This window comes from Betta splendens, chromosome 9 (assembly GCF_900634795.4).
Source record: "Betta splendens chromosome 9, fBetSpl5.4, whole genome shotgun sequence".
Classification (NCBI taxonomy): Eukaryota; Metazoa; Chordata; class Actinopteri; order Anabantiformes; family Osphronemidae; genus Betta; species Betta splendens.
This window is the reverse complement of record NC_040889.2, coordinates 17064553-17090185: the sequence shown is the minus strand read 5'-3', so window position 1 is coordinate 17090185 and position 25633 is coordinate 17064553. Positions and strand designations below refer to the sequence as shown.

The 25633-nt window shown below is 45.6% G+C and overlaps 1 long non-coding RNA gene across 2 annotated transcripts; it reads right to left on the bottom strand.

The window, feature by feature from the left end:
• Positions 1-7827: 7827 nt before the first annotated feature.
• Positions 7828-25001, bottom strand: LOC121202511 (uncharacterized). Of its 2 annotated transcripts, none has more exons than XR_008695699.1 (3): positions 23738-25001; positions 11194-11328; positions 7828-10436 (listed from the first exon to the last, which is right to left on the bottom strand). It is a non-coding gene; the product is annotated as an uncharacterized LOC121202511 (long non-coding RNA). The 2 variants fall into 2 exon arrangements; XR_005898190.2 differs by lacking the exon at positions 23738-25001 and adding an exon at positions 14070-19236.
• Between the last annotated feature and the right edge of the window lie 632 nt (positions 25002-25633).

Below are 25633 nucleotides of genomic sequence, written 5' to 3'. Positions count from 1 at the left end.
ACTAAATTCTAAGGAAGTTCTGCAGAGATTTATGTTGCATTAATTAATTGTACCAGGCTGGATTAGCATCAGGGAATCTGAATCCCAGGGGCTGAAAACCATTCAGTCGCTTTGAGAAGATTGTAATTCAACATTATTGAGCTGCCACACAAAACAAGTTCTGCCCTAAAACTGATCTCTCATGTTCAGTTGTGGTTTAACTTTACAGCAGCAGAATTATTAACAATGTCTGCGAATCCTGATCATTTCCCTCTCACCAGATCACCAGATCTGTCTGTGCTGTAATGAATCAGTCTGACACGATGCTGAGTAAAGTATTTATCCACTGTTGCTGCATTATTTTCGGTGATGTTAAGGTATCGCTGGTTAGTTTCACAGAAACAACTGCTTTGATGCGCTGAGGAGACACTTTTTTGTCTGAGACTGATGAGGAATTCATGAGAAATCATGCTATAAAAACAAAATCACCCTCTCTCTCTCTAACTGCCACACTACTGTATTTCCACACTATCTTCTTAGCTGTAATACAGACTGTGTAATACATATTCATCACCTTCATTCATTACGCGTGTGGGTTACAGGTACCGTAGCACGGGCTCATGTGCAGGAGCTCTAACAAACAGGCTGACAATTCCATCTGGAAATAAATGCAGAATAAAATAATATTTACCGCTACCTAAACATTCAGCAGAGGCCGGCAGTAAAAGGCTTTACTTGCATCATTATTATAATTTTGTTTTGCTTGTTAGTGTCTGGGTTACTGACAGCCTGCAAAATACTGCTACAATTAGGCCTGGCAGCGGTGCCAGATGTTTCTGCGAGAGGAGAGAGGGAGTTGTCAAAACACCTGTCTGATCACCACGGTGCACATGCTGGTGCAAGCAGCAATGGTGCAACCGGTCCTTGTTAGTTTAGCTCGGTCTTCAAACGGCCCGGCCCGCGACTACACAGTGGACGCCTCGGCCGGCGGAGACGGCGGCGGATGTTTTATTCAGCGGCCGCGCACACGCGAGGACGCGCCCAACAGGCGCGGGGCGCCGCTGATAGGGCGGCCATTAGCCGCCCGGGCCCACGCCGAGGTTCCGCGGGACGGACGGAATAATCTGACATGGCGCAGACGCCCGCTGTTGATTAGCCGGATGCGTGGCATGTGCAGTGAATGCAGCTGAACGCGAGGCGACCGCGCCGATTGGTCGCATTGGTTCAGGCCGTTATTTAACGACACGTTCACACGTTCTGCTGATTCCTCGTTGCTGTAAATATACCGCGATTTACTGTAATGGTTGTTTTCAGTCAAAATGTCTTTTTCCTCTGTTTTACGACTAAGACATGTTTATACATGAGTTAAACGCGGGAAGCCGAGCCGTCCAGCGTCACACCAGGCTTTTATTGTTCTGTGTGTTCAATAAATTCCTGTAGTAGCTTGTGGGCCAATATATACTGTAGTGTTCCCCCTCCTTTCATGTGTTCAGGTCAGTTACCATGGCAACCTGCACAAACTGGGGATGAGATAAGGGCCTGAGCAGTGGCCTTGAGGGAGTCGTTAAGCATCTGTCTCCTGACTCCCCCCTTCAGTCTGTGTATGGAGTGGGCTGCCAGGGAGGGAGCACATAAACAACAAAGGTGGCTCACCTCTGCTCCCTCTCCAAGGACTGACCATCATCACAGCGCGTTAACAATGCCACCCATCCCTGCTGAGTGTGACTCGGAAGAAAGCCACGACGCCGGCCGGCGAGTATTTTCCCTTATACAGTTGGACCGGAATAAAAGATCGCATCACGTGGCTCCGCATAACTACATACAGACCTGTGTCTCAAAACGCTAAAGCGAGTCAGCGGCAGCACCACAGGTAGCCGGGCACAGCCGGCGTCTGCGGTTAATTGTATGTGAGCCTGAGATGTGAAATATGGCTCTAAATTATTCTGACTCCGTGGCTGTACAAGTGTGAAGACGGGGAAGATGTCAGAGGCTAAGTTCATCAGCGGATTCTGATGAGGTTGGTGCTAGCGCTGCAGCGGGCGAGCACGCCTCGCTGAGCTTCAATGCAGCTGTGCTTTTCAAGATGTTCCAATCAAGATGTTACCACCTCCTTTAGAAAAATGAGTTTTGGAACGGGAAACAAGACTCGGCAGCTTGCTCCAGGATAACAGACTCCACAAAGGTTTTGCTCTGCGGTGCTTCATTGTCCTTTGTCGTCGTAGTCAAACCGAATTCATCAACATGAGATTTAAACTATATTTTCCTTTTTAGTTTGTCACAGTCTTGACACAAAAGCGATACATTATGCTCGCAGCCGTTCTGTTTTTACCCGTCAGCATCCGTCCGTGGACTGAATCCAGCTTTTCTCCCTCCTGAATGAATTAATCATTCTCTAAACACACAAAACAGCACGAGTCAGCTAACAAGAGGCCCCCGCTGCTTGACCACAGCACGTCAGTGTCAATAACAGCAACGCTCGCTGGACTCAACGCGCCTGCACAACAATTTGGAGGCCTGATACTCCTTAAGATACTGCCACTCAGGGTCCCGCGGCAGCGCCGGGGGTTAAGAGCGCCGTGTCACAGGCACTGGCGGCTGTTTAAACCCCGAGCGGAGGCTGCGGTCCACCCGCTAGCCTCGGCTAGGTGCGCGCGAACCTGGAGCGGCCAACCTTGCCTTAGAAACAGATGATAAATAAATCAAAGCGCGCTAAGCACTGCTTCCACGTGGCAATCGCCTCCTTCATAGCGTCTGCACCTCATCAATCACGCTATTGTCTGCTTGAAAGCCGAGCCTTGTAAATGTCATATCCACTCAAACCCAAGGAGAGGCTCAGAATGCTGCTCGGTTTTTTTTAATTGGATAGTGTAATTAAAGTAAAAAAAAAACTGTTAGGCTGCCTTTTGACAGGACAGATGAAGACCCCTTTTAATAGGGCTATGAAACATATTTGTTAAAAGGATGAGGCAATATGTATCATATGATTGGGTGCCCTTGCGTGTCATACTTTTCATTTACGATTTAAATGGCCAAAAGGTCTCTTTATGAAAAAGAGAGATTCCTAAAAGGCCTTAATATATAAGAATAACTCATCAAATCTTCCATCCAAATTATAAAATTTCTTGGACGCAACCGAAAAGAAAGCCCTCGTATATTATACACACCAATCAAACACATATATCAAAGCATATGTTCTGCAGCGTTTGTGAAACATTCATCTTGGGACCGAGCAATTAAGAGAGGTAGAGCGTGTTCCTGATTAAAGTAACAACTGGGAGAGGCCAAGCTGTAATATTGATTACACGCACAAACGGGATCCGGGTCATAATTTCATTAGTGGAGTTCTTCTGATGTGCTAATGTTACATGAGCACCTGGACGACGCACTCACGCAAACACACAAATATAAAAACCGCCACACGTTTGACACCTCGGCGTCGGACTTGATTTCGATGGTTGCCGGCGAGAACCGGGCCTGAGCGGTCTCTCCTGGGAGGTGGCGTATGGCCTCCGCGTGTGAGATCGATAGGACGGGGCCGCATGAATAAATCAGCGCGCCACGGCGGCGTCTGTCATAAAGCTGCAGCCACAGTTGCAGCTTTTAGGTTTATGGCAGCGTTGAGTGTTATTGCAATCTTTCGATAGCTGCGGTTAATTTATCTGATTACCGGAGCAGCCGGGGAACAAGCTCGGGTCGCCGTCAGCGCGGTGGGATCGGGTTAGCAGCGAGACACGCGGAAACATGTGGAGACATGTGGAACACGAATGTTTGCTTGGTACGAACACGCGGAGTCTAGAAGGTTGTTGGTTGTTTGTGTGGTGGAACGTTTACAGCAGCTGGTGGAGAACAAAACAGGATCACAAACGCAATTAGAGGTGCGCTATAATATTCATTATTTGTAAGTGTCATCAAAATATTCCACATTTCCAGCTGAATTTATTCCAAAGACACCCAATAAGTGTTGAGGTCAAAGTGATCATTTTAGTTCACGGGTGATTCCGTCATGTTCTCGTTATTAAAGAAACTTCACATCTCAGTAGTTTTCCACCCCTGATTTCACATTGAGGACACATTTCGCCTTCATCATTCCACTGGTAGTGCTGGCTCCAGATCAGCAATGAAGCCCAGACAATGTAAAAGTGAAGACTGTGGACCTTATCCAGAGGGGCATTCGCCAGAAGTGAATGAACACGTCAGCTGCTTCATGGTTTTAAATGAAACTGCATAAAGCCTTGCCCTGCCATTCTGTCTACTGGCAGCCAGTGTGAATTGTGCTGGAAAATCTATTTTGGAGAGCCGGGCCTTTCAATTCGAGGGGAAAAAGACTGAGTGCTGTAGCGACATCAATCAAACCCGGACGCCGCGGTGGCATTGCTACACAAGTGGAAGGTCTAAGAGTTCACGGGTTAAAACAGGCAAAATGAAAGAAGAAAAAAAGAGGTTTGGAGAAATGTCGGAGCCGCCGATACACTGTTGTTGGTCTCTGCTATCTCCTCGGTGGAAGTGTTGGAGAGGTGCCCCCCTCCTGTATTAGCTGGACTTCATTAATCTTCATGCCATCTTCTTTAACTAGTCATGTAGAACGGCTCAATAGAAAGCCGTATAATGGGGAAGGCCCAGTGCCAATTACTAGGTTAACATAGTGTTCAGCCCCAGTGCAACAAAGGAATGAGATGGAGGAGGAGAGCTGGCTCCCAGGGAGAGATGCACAGCATTTGAATTGACAAGGGATGCAAAATGGAAGCTCTTTGCAGTTTGCCAATAAAAATCTCACTCCGGCGTGTGTTTACAGGAGTTGCTGTGGCTTCTGGAGGAGGCTGCTTAAAGCACAGATAATGAGTCAGGACTTGGAGTCGTCCGGTCCGTTTGTGAGGCGTGGAGGGAAGGTGACAGTTTACAGACAAACCTTTCAAGATGAGTCAACTTTAAACGTTTGACAGGATGTGTTATTCTATTACATTAAATTAATAACGGAGAAATTAAAAACAATGATGTCACGAGTGTTTCGTCACGGAACGCTCTCTTCCCTCAACGCTTTCCCCTTCGCTCCATACACTGTAAGTGAATACTTCCCCACTAATACTAAGTATCACTACTGTCATCTTCAGCTTCCATTTACTTTGTTTTTTCCTTTATTTGACTAGAGGGGGAGTTTGCTGTGCAAACCACTTGTCATGACTGCTGTCAGAACAAGTACAGTGTTAAACTGTAGTTATTTAATTCCATGTGATTAAAATAGGACTGGGTCAGTTTGGGAAGGGCCTGTAGGCTATGGGTTTATTTGGAGGACTAAGATTAAACTCGAGTAAAATGGAAATGTCACACCGTCATGGAAGATGCTGCGGGAGTTGTGAGGAGGATAATATTATTGTGATGTGAAGTGATAATTCCGCCCTGTCCACCCTCATTATCCAGCAGCCTAGTGTATTTCTGGCTCGCAGCTGTGTGTGTGTGTGTGTGTGTGTGTGTGTGTGTGTGTGTGTGCGTGCGCACGTGCAGATGCCCTTTCCTTCCTCCACACACTCACTGCAGATTCTCATAAGGAGACAACACGGAGAGAAACATTTGGCATCTTTGCCTTCTTTATTGTTGTCACGGCGCCCAAAGTGGGGCACGGGGAGGATATATACATGTGAGTGATCATGTTGTGTTTGCATACACTCAAGTACGCTCAGTATCAAAGGCAGCTCGTCGCCTCCATCGACAGAACGCAGCAGACCCATCCCGTCCCGCGCTACAGTACACACAGAGGAGCAGCACAACATGAGCCCTAACAAACCGCCCCGACCCAACGCAGCACAAAGAAACTGAACAAGAGGATGATCTGGAGAGGCTCCACATTCACGCAGACCCCAGCAGTGGGAGATAAGGTGTATTTTTGTCTGGCAAGATAAGAGGGAGAAAGCAAACATATTACAGGGCTCAAAATTCTATATCTATAGCTGCTTTTCGCCAGTCTAATAATTCATTCATTCATGGCCTCTGTTTCCTCTGCTTCTTGGAACATCTGCCTCATACATACATCACTGCATTGATAAGGATCGCAGACAGAATTGGTAATACGCTGTGAATGGGACACTGCAGCGCTGATTAAATAACTCCGGTGGCACGCTAAAAATTGAAGCGACCATGGGATGAAAGGGGACTTATCAGGGGCTTTATTAAAGGCGGTGGAGGGTGATTTTTTGGTTTAGGGTGATGTACACAATTTAAGACACAATGTCCCACAGCACTGCCAAGGGATTGCAACAGGAAAACAAAGATGGCCTTTTGACCTCTGTCACACACACACACACACACACACACACACACACACACACACACACACACACACACACACACACACACACACACACACACACACACAATGCGTTTGAACATTGACAATAATTTTTTTTTCATATGTGGAATTTACAGTATATGTTGGTGAGTTCATGTATTTAGAGTAAAGTAATGGTTTACATTTACTTCCTGTCTTTTCTGTCAGTCTCATCCCTGTGATACCAGTTAATCCCAGAGAGTCTTATTGGGTCATATTACACTATGTCTCCTTGGTGGTAGATTTATTGTGAACTTGTAACATTTGTACAACATCTACAGATGACGAAAAAGTCTGACCTAGTTGTGTAACAGCTCTTTTATTCTTTCATTCTTCTGCATGTTTGGTCTATACATAGAACAGTAAACGACCTAGAGTTTATGGAGGACATAAACAAACAGCCACAAACTTCTTGTCATTTTGTTACTTTGAGTTTCACATGATCCACTGCTTGGAATACAGTATATTGACAAAAAGGAGCTCAAACCTTGCATCAAACTAGTAAATAACAGATGGATTAAATGGATGGAGTTCATAAGTTATGTGATTCAATAATCAGGTAGACCTGATGATGCTAGAGCAGATCTTCAAATAAATATACTCAGGACTCAGTCTGATGAGTGTTCCTGTACCTCAAACACAACCTCACATATGTTTTAAAATTATTTTAACAACATCTTACAGTTCAAGTATCTAAGAAGAAGACTACAATCTTCATGAATTACTTCATCAGCACTTTTGTATATAGGGAGCTTTATGGAGTTTAACAATTAATTAAAAGATTAATGAGAGGAAATGACAACTCAGCAGCAGAGGGCCTGTGTTTAGGAAACTTATACATCTTTAGTTAAATATGAAAGATCAGTGGGTAAAAATGGTCCATTTGCAGCCTGACTAAATACAAGGTTGGTTGACCTTCCTGCTGATTTCCTGACAAACCATAAAAGTTGCCATTTCCTAGTCCCACTGAGCCCACCGAGTGTAAAACCGCTCCTGAACTCAGCTTCTATTTACATACGGCTGTGACGGAGCCTCGGTGGATTCAGCCGGCGCTGTTAATCCACACTGATGGTCTAACAGAGATTGTCTGCACAGTATCTCCGCCGCCAGATCATACAGTATGAAACTGCATCAAATGAACAGATGGCAGTGACATGAATTAAAAGCACAGAACAATAGTAGAATATAAACCAGAAATGACACCCAAAGTGGCTGTTGATTTATAGCCGAGGCGAGTTCGGTACTGGGCTTCCATGTATATTAGTGCTACAAATCTGGGTCCATTTAGCAGGGAGATGCTCATACATACATCACCGACTCCTGCTCCAAGCCAAGGTCAGTCCTTATTGCATCAATCTTTTCAACAGAGGCTACTCCACACAGCAGCAGTTTTGTAACTGTCGCTGCTGTAATGGAATCTTTTTTCTTGCGCTTCATCTTTCTCTTATCACATGAAATATATATTCAACTTCTCTTCTTTCTCTCATTCTCCAGACTCTTTTTATTTTATCTGTAAAACATTCCCGGGGACCTCATTTCTTTTGTTGGGGGGAGGGGGTGCACTCCGAGCAGCACCGATTTTAACCCTTCGGGCTCTTGATCGTCGACAGCGGGTCACTTCCGGGTACGGATGCAAAAAAATAACAAACGATTAACACTCGTTGCAAAAGGGAATTGATTTTATTCATTTATGTCTTCATTTAAGTTGGTGACAAGACGTTTATTGAAATTGTCCCACTTCCCTCTCATGTATACATTATTCACAAAGTCATTTCCCAAAGGTTTGACAGATGTGAAAGCAGTTAACATCTGCGCTTCAAGAATATTTCCTTTAAACTGTTTCTTCTTTTTTTTAGCTCATAACCCGTCGTTTCCCAAATGTTGGTCCAAAGGTCACAGGAAGTGTTGATTCCAATGGATGCGGTCGGAGCTCGCTGAAATGCAAAGCGCCGCTAGGCGTTGATGCTGAGTCAGTTGCTGTTGTCCTGATTGCTCACGCTATAGCCTCATGTAGTACTTTAATAAATTAAGAAATAATAAAATCAATCATTTTAAGTAGCACCGGGCCATTTACAGTGAAGGCAGAAAAAAAAGAGCCGACTTTTAATTGATGAACTTGACCCGTTTTTTTTCCCCCATAACAAATTTCATTTGTTCTATAAAAATTATGCTCATGTGACATTATTTGACGGGATCTTTATCACCTGCAGAGTAAATAAGAGTAATTTATGCTGTTTAATTTTGAGCATGGATTATAAATCACGGCTCTATCATACATTATGAAGTTTGCATTGACGAGGGGAGCGAGAGAGGCCCGAGTTGATTGGGTTGTTAAGGCGGCGGCACAAAAGCAGCGTCAACGGCAGAGGCTCAGTCTCCCAGCACGGTTCTTTACAGGCGGGCAGATTGATGCAGATGACAAATGATGATAAACACCTAACGGAGCCGAGCGGTGAGAGATGGACCTGTAAATAAATTATAAAGTGTAGATCATTAAAAACCAGCTTGATGCAGGAACAAATTACAGGTTTGTATGTGTTATCTCCTTTGCCAATAATGTAGCTGGAGTTAATAATCATTACTATGTTCATGCTACATTGCATTCGCAGCAATAAAACCGCGATCAAACGCCGCAATACAGATGCAATGCATACAAATAATAGAAGAAAAAGCCTCTAGACACAGCCCAGTGTGTGTACAGTGACAGAAGGTAATTTAAATTAATACAGACGTAATTTCATCTGCAAAGGCTGATTACAGGCATCACTCTCCTGTAGGTGAAGCCTCCCCGTGCACTCAGCAGCCGTACAGTAAGCCGCCTGTCGGCTGCGAAAACCTGCGCGTCCTCAGTCCACGAGCTGCTTCCTGACAAAGCTCGGTCCGCGGCGATGGAGGCGCGACAGCTGTCAATCATGTCTTAATAAGCAGAGAGGAGCAGATGTGACGCACGAGGCCGCGTACAGTGCACGCGAACGCTCTTATTTATGGTTTACAGTAAATAAAAACAGCAGGGGGCGAAACGTGGGTCGTATTCAAAGCAGCAGAGGCCAAGTTCAAGACTCTGAGATGGTGATCAAGCTCCAGGTATTGAGAGGATAAACAGTGGAAGTGATGATGATGATGATGTTTTAAATTAATGATTGTTGGGTTGTTTCAGCTGAATGTCTTTATTCAACAATAAAAAGTAACAAGTAAATTTATTTGCAGCCGTTTTTTTAAATAAACTGTCTCCTGTAGAAAAAAAACACATTCTGTAAATGTATGTAACTTAAATTCTGATTCTAGAACTTAAACTATATAAACTACAGACATCCTCCTCTCCAGTTAGTGAGTGCACAGCCACTGGTCTCAGCACAGAGTGTCTGTATTCAGATGAAGGAGGATTAATAACGCTCTTCCTCCGCTCGTCTCATCGCGCCGAGCTTATGAGTTCCTTCGATCCCTGCTTTCAGAAGCCATTAGCTCCCTTCCTCTTGAGAGATAGAAAGCAAAGCCCCAAGTCACAGTGAGAGTTCTCTTCCTGCTCTAACTAGAAATGACACAATGTCAATAAGTATACTGATTATTCTGCCCATTTGTTTTGTACAACGCAGTTAACGAGCTTTATTATACAGAGGACACTGGGAATGCCCAATAACCATTCTTTATCATTTGTTTTGATGAGCGTAATAGAGTGGCTCATGCAAATGGTCAGAAACGTCTGTTAGTGGAGCGCGCTGGATGCTTCCCCACATCTGGAGCGGTTGAAGCAGGTACGAGGAGCCCACCGCAGTGAGTCGAGGGGCCTCAGTCCACTCAATCGTCTTGAAGTGTTTGTGTTCCTACATCAGCTGTCCTCCCAATTCACCATTTATCTCCTCTGAACTGTCCTAACCTTTTCAAGCTTTCACTTATGACAGATTCCAGATCCACTGGGCCAAGCCTCACTGGAAGCCAGCTCCAGTATCATACACACAACTGTCAGTATAAAAGGAAGCCTACACATGGCCTGGCACACTGGATTGGCCTCCTCCTATACAGCCACATAAATCTCAGCAACATCAGACAGGTGGGAGGAGGCTCTGGCAGATGTAGCCATGAGGAATGGAGGTAGTGATGGCTCAGACAGGTCCTCTTCCCAACCCCTGGCCCTGCTCCTCTGCAGAAAAAGAAAGAGGATTGTGGGAGTCTGAGACAAAGGTGAATGTTCTGGCTCATACAAAAATAAAACCTTGGCAGCAGGAACCGAAGGCTAAAGAAAGCACCTGTCAAAAGTTTGGTCAAATAAAATTTAAATTAATTATTAGAGCAAATAAAATAGACTGCAGTTCATTCCAGACGAGATGGAAAATGACATCATTAAATGAATTTATAATGTTATATTCAGTGTTATTTTTTGTAATTAGGAAGAACTAAATGAATGTGACTATTTTTGAACTTTTTAACAATTAAGTAAAAACAAAACAGAATTTTCAATCATCCATCAAACCAACCACATCATTGCCATACAGTACAACAAGACATCATCTTTTCGATTAACACCTACAAATCAAAGTGTCCCTAATTTTTGTGCTATGGTCGTTGGATTCACATTCTACTCATATTTTTTGTCATAAAATTGTCTTTGTTGCGTCTGCATCACATAAACATCCTGCGGGTGCGCGTCCGTGTGTCTTTGGCAGCGCTCGGACAGTAGCAGTGAAAACTCGCCGGTCTCATGTCAGCGTTACAACAAGTCCAAGGCCGGGATAGAAACATGAGACGTCTTCTTGGACCGGCGCTTTCCTGTGGGGAAAGCTGAAAACGTCATTTCAAGCTGAGAGCTTCAAATGAGCAGTTGTGAGGCGCACTTGATTGACCGAACCGTACAGCTTGTCATCTAATCAGCGAGCTAACCAAGTCTGTGTTGTACTTACCTTGCCATTCACTCTCGCCTGTTGTTGAAAGGCTGATAGACCAATTCACTTCCCTTCCTTCACAGCTCCAGTAATGATGCTGGTGTCAGTCTGAGAGGTCTGGATGAATCCTTTTGCTGAATGTGTACTTCCATCCTTTAGTTACAAAAAAAAAAAACAATAGGAGATGTGCAAAAATGTTAATCCTCTGTCCAGCTGTGAAATGCAGCTGTGTCACTTACATGTATAGGTTTCACCTCATGAGAACTTGTTTTGCCCCCCCACTGAGTCACACATGATCCTACTGTATCCTGCTGTATCCTGTGGGCTGACACTGACGTGACAGTAAAATGTGTTAGTTTGCTTGTCGCTCTGTGAGTGACCCGACTTGACAGGCTGACTGATGGTGAGTCCTCCCTTTACCATCCACGTATCTGGCAACACTAATTAGTATGATGAAACGCTATCATTTAATGCATTTCAGTGTTTCTATTGTCCATCCCAAAGAAACTCAGTCAGTCAGTCAGAGTCATTGACAACTGTCAGTCATTGTTGACCCTCAAGATGTATGTCACCTGCATAATCCCTTATAATAAAATGGCAAGTATATCACTGTTTTCTTTATAAGAAGGGTGAATGAAAACATTCAGGTCAATCACTGCTTTGCCTTGTGCTATACTCTGTACAGTCCTCGGGTTCCTGTGAGGATCCAGATGTGCAGCTAGGCTAATGGCTGACTGGCTAACGAAGAAAAATGGCCTCAGCTCCTCAGCAGCGTAATAAGTCACTTTGTACGAGCCAGTAGCGAACCGTCGTCGTCCAACTCCTCTCACCGCGCCAGCGTTTACCCAGCCAGCCTCCATCTACTCTACATTGTAAATAGGCCGATTACAAATTCATTTACATGCCGCGACACTGTCTGCGGCGGGGAGAGGAGATGAAAAGTGACCACGAGAGGCTGGGAGTGGCCCGGGGGGGGGCGAGGGGTGAGAAGGCGCGGCAGTGCCGGGGCTGCAGCCCCCGTGTCTGCTTTTGAGGAGGAGCGGAGCTGACAGAGGCCACCTCGAGAGACTCCTCACTCTCCATCAAAGGGCTGAGAAGAAGAGGCAGGGTCTGTCAGGGGTTCCCCATTCCTACAGAGCACCCACATGCTGCACCTCTCACCCTAAACACCTTTAGTCAGTCTCACAAAGCTCCTCACGCTGCCACAAGCCTCCAGACTCATTGGCAATGCATGACCAATCCCCAGCTCCAGCACCGAAACATCACCAGAGTTTAGCAGCGCGAACACAACAGACACGTCCGGGGGCTTCATTTCAACACAGGCCGCGAACGCCGGCGTCACGTGTGACTCAGACTGTAGCGTGGGACAAAACTGATATTAAAGGCATTAAAGGTATCAGATAAAACACACAGCACGGCTTCAATTATTAAACAATGTTACATTATATCTGATAGAAACCCTAAACTACAGAGACAACCGAGATAAGATTCCTCCCGGTGAAAGCAGCCTGACCATATCTGGACAACCAATTTGACTTGTTCCCCTGCAAATTGAGATTCCTTCACCTGCCCCCACCCTTTTGAACAGGGGCTATCGGTTTTAATCCTCCAAACTTTCTCTTTTCCGTCAAAATTTGGTAGCAGGGAAACGGGAGAATATAGAGGCAGAGGCCACCATTCCAAGTTTTATCTGCTCTACAAAATGCCGTTATCTTGGTGCGGTGTCAAGAACTCTATCTCTTTTTTTTCCAGGTGACAGGCACAGACGAGAGATAAGATTGGAAAAGAATCCCACTCCACTGAGTAAATAAATAATCAATACTCATCTAAATGTAAATGAGAAAGTAGCCCCCTTTGATAGGAGGGTTTTTATCAACCAACCAATTTTCTACAGGCACTCACTGGGCCTCAACCAAATCACCATCATTCAGCTCCCATGTAATGGATAAGAAAGGGAAAGGGGGGGGGGGGGGGGGGGGGGGGGGGGGGGGGGGGGGGGGGGGGGGGGGGGGGGGGGGGGTCATTTAAGATCAGCCATGTTCAAAAGGCTGCATCAGTAGCACTGACTGTGTGAACACGCTCTGGTTAGTGAAGCCACGGTTACGTACATATACAGTTAGCACCAGCTTGCTAACGAACGCCTTCACCGCAAGAATCTAAACGTATCAATGATTTTACTGCCTGGAACGAAATCGGAGATTCACTATGAAAGTGCAAACGACGGGCTGCATGGACGCTAGCTGCATGGACGCTAGCTGCATGGACGCTAGCTGCATGTAAAAGCAGACACAACCCTCCCCTCGAACCAAAAGTACAAACCAAAAACAGCGATTAGAAGATAACCCGATTATCTGCGCGCTCGTCTCGCCGCCTTTCTGCACACAAACACCGTCTCCCTGCGTCCGGCCCATCGCTCAGCGTTTGGCCAAACTAACCAATCAAATTCGCAACTGTCACGTTCAATTCCCGCCAAATTTCCCTCCGAAGATGAGGAAGGACAAGTCTGTGGGCGCCGTGATTGTTCCCCACGCTCCCTCTTGTTAACATTTGTGATACCGCTGCACTTTTCTAACCTTTTTTGATGCCCGTGTACAAAGAACGAGATTAGCATTTTATTGTCATCTGAACACACCGCGTTGACTTTAAATTGATCCAATAAAAAAACCCCAAATACTATTTTCCTCATCCTCATTGCATTAGGTTTTATTTCATAACTCACAGATGTCAATAATGGAAGCCATTATATAGCAGTATACTCAATAACAGAATTTTCCTGCTTGAAATGCATACAGTATTGATTTCATGTTTTTCTGGGTCCATAAGGGCAAGTAGCGTGGCGGAGGTTGTTTTACTGTACTCAGTCAGCAATGTGAAGAACAACGTGGAGCACTTACTGCTGAAATGTGCAGCTCCGAGAGAAAACAGGGAGGAAGAAAAAACAACCCAAAGTTAGAAAACATTTAGACTATTAGGATAAAAATAACACAAAAAATAACATACAATGCAATTTATGGGCGACTGCTGTGCAGAAAAATGCTTATTTCCCAATTAGAGTCCATTGTTTAATTATGTCTAAATGAAAGCAGACAGCAGCTGGATAGTGAGTGAGAGCGGTTCCCGCGCTGTGGAAAACTCTAGGTGAAGCTGTGGACTGTGGCCGAGGCGCGTTTGATTTTTATTGTGCCGAATTGGAATGACAGAGAAAAGGATTTCACATCGCGCGTCTTCCATTTCTTCCCTGGGATCCCTCCAAGCTAGCCTCTCATGTCCCATGGGGAACAGGCCCATCCAGCTAATATGCCATAAGCTGACAGGCCTCCTCTGAAATGTGTGTTAAAGAGCCGAGTTTGGGAGCATGAAGAGCATTCTTCAGAAGCTGACGCAATTCCTTTAGAAAACCTTTCCTTCTCAGACTCTGCACAGCTCCGTCGCCACAGCACGGGGGGGGTTCAGGCATAAACACACAGCAGCGTGTTAAATTCATGCACATTTCCTATTAGCAACAAACGACACTTTATATAGAGACTATGTTTTAGAAGGTGGCAACAAAGTCACAGAAAAAAAAGAGAAAGGGAGCTTCACAGCATTATGTGCCTCTGACTCACTGATATCTATGCAATTTAGCGAGCACATGAAATTGCCCCAAGTTTTTCCAACCTCGGCTGTAATCCGCTCAAGGCGGATTTGGAGACTGTTCCTCCAAACCATTTTAAATCAGACGGAGCTGCGAGGGTGAGAAATAACACTTTGCCCAGGAACGTTGACAGCGTCTAGCGCAGCGCTAACGCTAGGCCGCAGCTGCTTTTGTTTAATTCCCAGCAAATTCACACCTCTGAAAAACATATTGCATCACCGCTGGTTTATAATCTTTGCGCAATTTCGCTCTTTGATCGTCTTAAAGAGTAAAAAAAAAATGTTTTTTTAAGAATTAACCCAACGTTAGCGTTTATCGCGCTACACACGCCAAGCTGCGCGCTGACATTTAGACTATATCCAGTTAGAACTTTTACGTATAAGACGTAATATTGTGGCTTCGTAGGACAATACATCACAAGCACATTACTCAACAACAGAATCACCAGCCATTTAAGGGCCAATAGCAGCGACCATAACGCCTTTAGCGTTGGCGTTGTCAACTCAATTTTCAAATTCTTCCCCACACTCTGGCCTCGACTATTGAAGTGTCACCTGATCTGCTGAATTACTGACAAGGCCCCAGTCATCACCGCGTTGCGCTGCCTTCCCCTCCACCGGCTCCCGTCATCCCATCACCAGCTGCATTATGTTCACCCTAAACCAGAGTAATAACGGTTTTGTGGGATGCAGAAAAAAACCCAGCTTGGGGCCAATGTGACGTCCAAGTCCTGGTCCCAGTGTCTTTTATCGAGGGAAGAACATTCCTACGCGCAACACTGCACTACAGTATTTCTATTTGAGAATCATAGCCCAGCTGCAGCCGCTCTGCTCTGTGCAGGTCATCTTAGCATATTCCAGCTAATTGCTTAGGTTTTATAGCGCTCTACTTTGGCCCGAGGAGCTGTACTGTTTGTTGTAGTTGTGTTTTTTTACTGTACTGTGCGCCAACAAAGTAAAGGGTTGTGATCATTTGCTCCTGTTAGACAGGAGGTTTCTGCTGCACAAGCACAGATGCAGAAATACTGCACGGTTAAAAGACAATGCAGCACCAGAGACAGAGGAGGAAGTCAGCAGGACACCTTCCAGTCAAATGATCACTCTGCACGGGGAGATTAGATGCTTTTTCGCTCAGATCAACAGGGAGCAGTAGGGTTGTGGAGACTAAGACGACCTGAAACATATTACTGCAGCCCACACTGGAAAAACTGGCCAACCTCATCCGAGAGTCTGGCTCCCCTGGGAGGCACTGTGGCCGAGGGCAGTCCGTTGGGGAAATATTGTGCTCAGCACCGAACAAACCCGAAGGACACTGGGCGCAGGTCGCTGATATGACCAGTGGAGTAGAAGAGTGACAAGATGGCCGAAGTGGAGCGCGGGGCCCAGCGAGCTGGCAGCATGCTGTCAAGCTCTCACGCAGAGCCTAAGTGAATCAAACAAGGACGCCGGGACACCTCGTTTTTGCTGCCTCTGCATGTGCCTGTCCGCTCCTGCATTGAGCGTTGTGCTAAAGCGAAGCTGTGCCACTGACAACTACAGTGTGGCACCATAGGTTACTGTGCACTGATGTAATTAGTTCACGTCAGCCACTAAAGAGTTAAAGACTTTCACAGCAGTTCATAATTGGAGCTGTTGTTAAGTTTCTGGCTGTTGATGATAGACCTTTAGTATCTTTATAGTATCTTTATCATACTGTATTTATTTTTCAGATAAGAGTAAATCTCCACTACAGACGGCTGAGGACAAGAGCTCACCTCCATTTTGTTTGACACCATGTGATCAACACGGTGATTCAAACAGTGCTTTGTGGTTGCAGTCAGGATGCAGACAAGGTTTCAGAGATCCATATGATGCATTGATGCATCTGTCTTCTAGTTCCCTTATTCTTCATTTTTTTCATATCTGCAAAAAAATAAGCTAAACTTTATCCAGTGCGAGGTTTCTCCTGAATGTCCCTCCACTCGGCAGGTTACCACTAGAGGTGTTTACAAGCCTTCCCTCCGGTCTCTTTGGGGTGTTCGTGTACAGAGCTGGCTTTACAAGCCGCTCCTCTTCTGCACATCTGCTGCCGCTAATGCCGTCTCCTCCCAGCATTCCTGATGCTCAGGTGAGTGTTCTCCTGGTGTGAATTGCAGACCTTGTGCTGAACATTGATGCACTGCCTCCATTACCACCCTGCCTTCTTGCGAGGAGTCCACGCCATTGTTTATGACACTGACACATGCAGTAATGGGTATTTCACTTCTGCCCCTATACTGAGCGCGTGTTGAAACTGGAAACAGAGATAAATATGGTGCGTATCCACAACATCAGTAAATTTCTATTTCATCAACTGAAGCATTAGACTGATCACTAGAAAACCACAGTGCAGTGGTAGCATTCGTCATGGGCCGCGTTGCCGTTACAAACTAAAATTATAACGTCTTAAAGGAGCAGAAACGATCCCATGGGCAAAACAGCAGCGTTCGCCATGTGTTTGGTCTCTGTGTTATTTGTGGGACTTGAACGTTTAGGGAATTCAAAGTGCCAAACTTCTGACAATATTTAACTGGGACCTCTCTTCAGGAAAATCATCAGACATGTAAAGATGTGTCTCGGGGGGATTTGGGGAACTTCACACACACTGTACGAGTCAGACGAATCCTGCGGTACAGTGCGTCCCTGCAGACTGGGGAACATGGCAGCTGTCACTAACAAGGAAAGTCACATGCCACTCTCCTCCTTTATGTTCAAATACAAACAGCGACTCTGGCGTATTAGCGCCAGATATTTTCAATTATCTCGTGTCAACCTTTATCTTGTCGCGTTCGCCGCCGTAACTGTTGGATTGATGCTCGCCGCGTTTCATATTTCAAGCGCCCCCTTGTACTTCAGAGGAGGAGGGAGGAGAAGAAGATCACAACGGTTTCATCCAACTTTTATGTTGGTGGTTTAGATTGTCGTAGCCTCGGGGTAAACGGTGCACTGTTAAATTCTTTAACAATGCTTTTAGTACGGCGACTGTAAATAAAAACGAAGGCTCCGAGGAAGGGAACGGCTCATTCATGGGAAACGGGGTTTATTAGTTTAGATAAAACACTAATCAAGTTTGCAGATGTAGAAGAAATCCAGCCGCGGTGTTGGAGGTACAGTATATATTAGAATCACACAGCGCGGCATGGATTCGCTTCTCCCCAGCGTATTTCTATTACAGTACAACAACAAAAAGCCTTTTTCCCTGTTTACACAGCGAGCTCGCATCAAGTGGAGAGTTGTGCACACACGATTACCATAATAGGCAGCCACCGAGTTGGCTAATATGCTTCTCAGGATGACGGGGCATGCGGCGGCTCGCCGAGGAGCAGACAATGGGGCGAAAGCTGGGAGACCCGCGGCGTAGCCTCATTTTTCCCGGCCCTGTTTAGCGCACGGGTGTGCTGCCGCCCCCGGGAGCAGAGAGGTTACCCCACATCTGGAGAAATGAGTTTGACCCTCTTAAAGGGCACAGGAAGTTGCCCCCGAAAGCTGCAAACAAAAGCAGCAGTGGCGAGCCGGAGCCCAGAGCGCCATTCATCGCGGCTAATGACTTGTTCATTAAGAGTGATGATGGATAAAGACTTCTCACGCTGAGATGAAATCAAGATTTATATGCGTTGTTTCCTCACCCAACTTGTGGGAAGATCATCATCATTTAATTCTATCTCTGCGGCCGGTGATGGGCATCCAGAGAGCGGGCTATCAAACGGTGCAGTCAGCTGGCAAAATCCAAAACGTGCCGTTGGCACATCTGGAGCTTGCCGTCGCAGCTGAGGGTGAGCAATGGCTGCTGGCAGGTGGCCAAATTACAGGCAGAGACGCTTCAGGACTCCACAGCCTCCACCCTGGCTTCTCCTCGTTTAGATCATCATCATTATTTATTTGCTTATTTATTATTTTTTCCATTATGTGTGCTGCGTTGCATTTCAACGGCACTTTTTATTTTTTCCTCGGCATCAGCGCATTATCACACTGCGCTAGACCCTCGACCCACCTCTCTCTGTAGGTTCTTATCTCCAGCTAGAAATAGGCCCCCAGACACTTCATCAGTGTCCTTCACCCTGCTATCAGCTGCTCCCAACTTTTATTAAAACTTCAGCCTTTATCAGCTCCTGGGTAATTCAGGCATGACAAATTGGGCACCAGATGCCACCTCCATTTGAGGCCGCTGTACATCTCTTGCTCCCCTATCAAGACAATGGGAGGTGGCGGGCGGCAGCATTGTGGGATATCCACCTTTTACCCCACCGCATCAAGTTACTTCAGCAAACTTTCTACATCTGCCTGAATGCTGAACGCCGCATTTGCCATTGTCAAGGTTTTTCAGCATGCATCTCCTGTGGCTCAGTGTCAATCACTGCAGCGTTTGTGTTTGTTCTGAGACAGGAGAGTCACTGAGCTCCAGGTGCCTCTAAAAATTGTATTTGTCTTATTTGGTTCTTGTTCCTTGTAGAGTCTGTTTTCATGAATCCGTGGTGACCTATTAATATTTGCATTCTTGCTATAGAGTAGTAGAGGACGTTCAACTGCAGTTTGCACAGAACAGACTTAATCAGGCGTGTCTGGGACATTGTTTGGAGAGGGCATGCATGAACTTTTAAGTATTAGCCGTGAGCACGTGCAGTGGCTGCACCATCATTAAAAACATTAAATAAATAAAACCATATTCATGGAGGATTGGGTTCCTGGTTCAGCGACGCACAATTAGCTTTTTGAATGCACTCATTTTGACGACATGGACAAGAAGCGCAGCGGACAGCTCTTATTTACTGCCTCCTCCCCCTACACATTTCACTCTGGACATGTTTATATCATAATTTATGGTGAATTTAAAATGAGGGAATGTGCATCTGAGTTGTAGTTGTACTTGTAGGTGCTGTTAATAAAACCAGAGCAGCTGTAAACGGTGAAAAAAAAAACTGTTCATTGTCAATTTAAAAATGAGCTTTCTTTATTTACACAAGAACAATTAATTAATTAATCTGCATTAAGAAATTTGAAGTTACAGTAACATAAAAAAAAAACTAGTTGAGTGTGACAGGTTTTAGAGTTGACAGCGCTGCACATAAAGGAGCTGGTGCGATCAGATACTGGAGCTGTGGAATAGTATTCATAGGGATATGGGCAGTATTCATGGGATATGGGCCCTACCTAGATCTGCACATCATGTGCTCCTCAGGGGATTCGGCGAGGGTCCTGCCTGTAAATAAGAATCCATGACAGAGGGCAGCGGGCGTGAAGCATGAGATTGGAAACCAAAGACATCACACTGGGCTGCTGGATTGTAGTGATTTTAGCAACACATAACTCCACATATAGACTGTGAAGCTGGTACGCTACTGTACACACTCGCGCACAAACGGAAAGGTCAGCCAAGCATATAAGCGCTGGATTACCGCGGGTCCCGCCTTTCATATATATGTATTAATAAATTCTTTAAAATGAGCTCCTAATAATCCAAGTCTGCTTCTGGAGACGGTTGCTCAACCAGGAATGTGTTGTGAGGGAGGGAGTGTGGACACACTGTAGCGTGGATCTACCCTCATTATTCCGACCGGGGTCCATTTTAATTTCTTCCTCACATCCGCGTTCGCTCCGTCCGTGCCCGACGCGGCAGCGCCGGCCAAGACGCCAGCTGTGCTTCATGGCTAAAATGTGTTTTAAGAGCTGCTGCAGGATGGTAATGTGTTGTGCAACCTGCCAGCCCATGAGCATCCTGAGGCAAATGGGGGAAGCAGTGGTTAAAAAGCAGGCTTTTTTGGGCCGGAGCCAGGGAGTAATCTACCACATAAAGGCGCGGAATAACTGGAGGCGATCGTACGGGACACGCTTCCCGAACGACACAGGTTTTAAAGAGACCTCCCATTATTTGGAGCTGATGGAAGTTGGCACTAAAAGCCTTATTTATTCAATTTACATTTAAAATCAAAGAGCATTTTACATAGCCATGTTAAGTACATTAGCAAACAACAGATTTATTGCAGTCGCAGAACATTCACAGTGAACGGGAAGAGGCTCAAAGAGAACACTGGGATGTGCTCTGTTTTTTCACCTATTGGTTTGAATAATATACCAATTCCCTGCTTGAGAAGCCTTTCATTTTGGCAATTTGTTACGTCAAATAAGTTTGCTGGCTAAACTGGACTTGGGTACAGAAGCCTGTGATGAATAGTATCCATTAAGCTGGAATCTTGCAAACCTTAAAGTGAAAACATACCTAAAACAAGAGCATCATTAGGAAAATGAGCAAAGACCTGAACCTGGAGTGTTTCTGAGCAGAGATGAATGATGGCATCACACCTCGGTCCATTATAGACTCTATTTATACACAGGGACACAGAGGAGCAACACTAGTTAGAGACTTCTCTCCAATTAGGTTATTACTGGTCTGGGAGCTTTTCTACTCAAGGAAATTTCAGAATAGAAATTGTGTATTTAATCAAGCATAAGGAAAGCTGTCATGGGCTACATGCAGCTCTCTGTCCTGTTTTTATTAGTTTGCTTTCTACTTTCTCACAGTGTGGTTTACGAAGCACATTCTGCTAAAATAACAGAAGCACTGTATATTTTCTACTGAGATGAATCATGTATTATTTCCTGCTTTTAAATTAGAAGCAAAAGTCTTATATATGATATGCAGATTTTTGGGGGGTCACAATGAATGAATGAATTCTAATAGTCTTTTCGGGTCTCATAGATCCGTGCAAAGAGAAATAGTTAAAGTCCAACAAACCCGTGTGCTTTCACCGAAATGCTAGTTTGGTGACAGCAGTAAAACAGACATTCATTTATTAAAAGCTGAGTTGCTTATTTACTCTCGGTTGCGGGAGAGGGTTAAAGGCCTGTAAATGACACAGAGTGGCCTATTACACAGCGTGAGTGACAGGGCCACGCAGCCCTGGAATTCCCCCCGCGCCTCTCCTCATCGCGGGACACGGTGGCCTTACTCGAAGTCAAGCGAGGTATAAAGGATTGCTGTCTGTATTTTTTCATTAGACTTTTCTTTTGTTACTGAATACATAAATCCATTGTGGCAAGATGCAATATGTATCATGGCGCTCCACCTGCGGACGTCTCATAATGGCTGCCATGTCCCTCCAGTCAGGGATGATAAGTGAACCCCCCGTGAATGTTAATGATAGTGATCATTCTGAACCAGCCCGCCTCTCCGTCTTCGCTCACAGCCCGCGTGTCACACACAGGGTGGCAAGGTTCAAGGGACTGAAATGAAAACAAACAGTCAAGCAGATATATAAATAAATAAAGATGGAAATGAATGAATGAGGCACTGGATTAATAAATGCACACAGCTGCACCTGAGAAAAATATACTGCTGCGCGGTCGTATATAGACTTTAGGATTACTTCTACCTGGAAAGGAGCGATTCCTGGCAGTACATCGTTTCGTGGCCCTGATTAATTATTGTGCCATTAAATGCAGAAGTCCGTGCTGGTGTAATATTTTTATGCGGTGGGACTTATTTCATTATTTCCGGGGCTGGTAAACAGCGGGGAGCAGGTGCGTTCAAACAGATGTGGCTGTTTACATGACTGCAATAGCCTGGGCTTCATATCTGGTCATTGCTCGTAAATAGCTTTGACAACGCGCACACTTTCATGGCCGGACAAAGGCTTGATTCAGCTAATCGAAAGTGACAATGGCGAAATCGCAACGAGCCTCTTCCTATCAAGTGCTAGGAGTCAAACGGGAAATGAGCTTAAGAATCACCCAATAATCCTGAACAGCACCCGCGCAACAGAGACAACCTGCAGCGCTGGGCAGATTCTGCTTCTTGTTAACTGTGTAATAAAAAAAAAAAAAAAACACAAAGCAGCAGCCACACGTCACAGCCTGCAACTTTCCCCCTTGTCGTGTGTCTCCTTCAGCCCCGGCTGCACTGTTTTGACCAACACGCCGGCCTCTCCCAGCAACGCGCCCGGCCTCGAGGAGGCGGCAGGAAGCAGAGCTCGCACAGAGCGCGCCAGCTCGCCCCCCTCTCCAGATCGCACCGCTTCCTGCTCGTCCTAACTTTGCCAGAGTCCTTGGAACTTGCCAAATCCGGTCATGCCTGCTTAGCTTGCTGGACTGATTGTGCCAGAAAAGAAAATAAGACACAGATGTATACAAACTCTTGGTGGTGCCAGTGGAGAGACAGCTAATGGCTTCATCTCGACCCTCCCATTGTAGCCGGGCACAGGTGGGGATAATTAGAGATCTCTCTCTCTCTCTCTCTCTCTCTCTCTCTGTCTCGCGCTCTCTCTCTCTCTCGGTTGTTTCTTTTCCAGTTGTGACAACCAAAAGGAAGCTACGAGGCCTCGCACGCGAGGCTACGTCCTCTCCATCACCGACCTCCTTACGCCCCGTCGCAACAAACACTCCAACCAAAAGAAATTTCATATCTTCGCAGGAAGCAGCCAAACAAAAATACAGACGGACAGACATGGAGAGCGTTTCGTAGCCAAAACAACAGATCATCCTCGGTGGAGAGAAAAGCAGAAACTGAATACCTTTGAGTTCATTATAAAAAAAAAAACTAAAAAAAAACACAGTTTATGCGTCTAACTCCAGATTGCTGCCACATTTAATCAGTAATGTTCTCGAAGGCCAGATGTTTGAATAAGCTCCAGGGTGTGACCTCTGTCCTCTCTTTGGGAGACTCATAATGGAATAATCCTGCATGAGCAATTCCTGATGCGGAGCCGAGCGCTATTATGTAGCCCCGGTGCTTCAAAAGGCTTGAAAACTCCTTTTTCTTGTGTTAGCCTGAGTGACAGCAGAGAGACATGTGTCTTCAGATGAGAGGAGGCGAGTCTCATTAGGCCGTATTTGGTTGACACTGAGTGATTCAAGTGTTCCTGGACAATTCAGACACACTGATATAAAACACATTAAATGTCTTTCACAGACACTTTACCTGACACTGTTCATCTACACTCATCTGTTATCCCTGACGAGCCGGCTTTTGTCGCCGCTTCCAGCCCGAGATGAGGACAGTGCTGAGAGGAGAAGGAGCTGTAATGAAACACACCAAAATAAAACAAGGTATATACAAAGACGTGAGGCTTTAAAATCTAAAATACTCTTATGAATTTGGTTTTCGGGGGCAATTTTCAAAGAAAATGTGTTTTGTGTGTGAAAAGTGATGCTATTGTGCCAACATAAAAATATATGTAGCAGGTGCTTCAGTTCAATCTAATCAAATGCAGATACAATCCAATGTACATGTGCAGAGTGTGTGTGGGCGTGTGACAATGGTAATTGATTTGCAGTAGTCACACACAACATGTCATAATAATATTTTGACCCCGTAACTTGAGTAAATACAACAGTAACACATGAAGGTGGGAAGTCGAGCTATTGTTCTAGGAGTGACAGGCAAGCATCCACAGAGCTGCCATCTCTTTGCATTAAAGTAAGTAACAGCTGATTATTCACTCACTTTTGATGCGAAGGTTTGTCACTTTGTCAGACTGGAATATTACAAAAAAAAACAAAAAAACAAAAAAAAAAAGCACAAACTGAAGCCAGCGCCTGGAGCAGATATTCGTAAGTCCGCTGTCAGGAATCGTTAGCCCACATCCCTCGTCCCTGACACCAAGGTGTTGATCCTGATTCCTGCCGCAGAGGCTTTGAGGTGCGAGCGAGGCGAGGATGGAGATGCGGCGGAGGCGGCGATAGGGCAGGTGAGTGGAGAGGATGCCAAACCCAGTGGTCAGCGGGCAGCAGGGAGAGGGCGGCTGTCACATCCTGCTGACTCGGCCGAGACAGATGAGACAATCAGCTTCCCGGGGCCCGGACAGCTCCTCGGCGTTCCGGGGCAGCTTTCCACAACATCTCCAAGCGGCGCTGGGCTTTATCTGCGCCGCGAGGTGGAGGTGGAGGCGAGGCCGCTGTTTAGGAATCTCCCCCTGATATGACACTACTGCATGGTATGTGCGCTGCAGGATGCTACGTTTGAAAAGTGCTATACAAAAATTCTAGACGCAACAGTTCCTTTAAAATAAAATCAAGTCTTGTTTGAGCTCTGTTGTGGTTTGTACTGGGAACAGGTGGAACACTGGCAATTAAGCTCACCCTTTATCCATGACCTTGAATATACACAACTCACCAACCAACCAACAAACAACAGTGATTTGTCACGTAATAAGCTGAGCCTCCATTTTTAACCCTTTGTGGCCCTTTATGTTTAATTTTAGCTCTTGTCACCTTCAGTTTTGCTCACAAACTGTTTCAACATAGCAACAGTGCTTTTATGTGATTACAGTACCTTTGTGCTCGCTACACGTCTGACACCTGACAGGGGAGCATCCTAGGTTCCAGGGGTTTATGGGAAATGTGGTCTTTGCATCAGTAACGATGGTGTGGGACAGCGGTCACCAATCATCTGGACTAATTTCCCATTTGTTTTGTGGTAATTATACCAAAGTGTCACTGTTAATTTGACAGTGACTCATTGATGACGAAGCGCATCACACGGCACCTTCAAGCAGCGCTGCTGATAATGAGCTTCGTACCCCGATGCTGCACCCACACAATTAATGTGTATTAAAAAAAACTAGAGGTATGAATAAAAATGGAGTAAATATTCAGAGAACAGCGTGAACTTGTGTCTGGGTGTGTGTCGAAAACTTCCTAAAGACCGCTCTGGACCCCAGGCCAGCTTCCAGCCTCTCTTCTAATTGCATTGATTTTTAGCACAGTAAATCTAGCTGTGTCACAATCTGCACTCCCCAGGCATGACGCGCCGCTCCAACACCAGCCTGCACGCCTGCGCCCAAATATCCTGGCTTAAACCTGAGCGTGATTAATG